The sequence below is a fragment of the Halyomorpha halys genome, unplaced genomic scaffold, assembly GCF_000696795.3.
Source record: "Halyomorpha halys isolate HHAL.00 unplaced genomic scaffold, Hhal_1.1 Scaffold35.1, whole genome shotgun sequence".
Classification (NCBI taxonomy): Eukaryota; Metazoa; Arthropoda; class Insecta; order Hemiptera; family Pentatomidae; genus Halyomorpha; species Halyomorpha halys.
This window is the reverse complement of record NW_027106137.1, coordinates 774,661-775,855: the sequence shown is the minus strand read 5'-3', so window position 1 is coordinate 775,855 and position 1,195 is coordinate 774,661.

The following is a 1,195-nucleotide window of genomic DNA, read 5'->3' as shown; positions in this document are numbered from 1 at the left end:
CAGTTGTCATTATGAGAAGATTCTGTGCAACTCCAGCCCATGATTCTCTACAATCTTACTTAATAACATAAAATTTATGAGATTAAAAAATGTATTATTAGAGATTTAATGTCATACAATAAATGATAACAATGGGAAAATTCACAACTAACAAAAAATTTTATACCAAGAATGTACTATTCACATTTACTTTTATGAATACATGACCCTATATGTAATGTATATATGTCCGATCATGGATTGAATTGTAAGCTGTGTAATGTAGCATTTTCTTTATGTTTCACTAGCAATTATAAATCAAGTATATTAAAAATGCAGCAATTTCATAAATTTTAAACATTATCTTGAATGAATGAAATGGGTTTGATTATAAAAAAAATACAGAAAATAGATCTATTTAAATAATTAATAACACGTAGACAATGGAAAAAATATACCTCTGTCGAAGCCAGTGCAAGTTGAACTAAAGTACATAAATAACTAAAATTTTTTTTAAATATGTTTTATGCTGCAAAAACAATGCTTTTAACGAATCAATAATTTAAAACAACAATATTTATGTCGAAAGAAACTAAACTATAATATTAAACTTTTATCAAACTGTGGTATGGCATTCATCTCTTAGATGTTAACCAACTGAGCTCTTTCGAGTGTAGCCCGTCGTACGCCGTTGCTTAAAGCTCTCTCTCTCCATTAGAGCCTTATAATAAACTGAGAAATTTTTCTGGAGACATAATACTTCATCATTGATACTCTCAAATCTAAATATGATTTAATAAAACTAGGAGAAATGTTGTGTTAAAGCCACCTCAAATTGACAATGTCTTTCTGATAAAAAACCTTAAGAAAAACAAAACAAGTTGGCATGGAATATAAATACTTATTTTGCTGAGACAAAATTAAAATATAACTGTCCTTCAAGATAAAATAAAATGAAGTGAAAGAATAGACAAAATTAATAAATAAAAAATAAATTATGGTTAGACGAACTCTGATAGATCAGAGACGAGATAGATCCTGAAGAGAATATCATCCGCTCCAAAAGGTCAGAGACGATGATTTCAATTATGATTGTTCATACGTTGGTGGGCCCACGTCTATACGGTGCTCGAAACGATTTACACAGAAAAAGATCTGGTGAAAATATGTAACCAACTATACAAAGGCGAATGGACGACTGAAATTAATCCGTAGA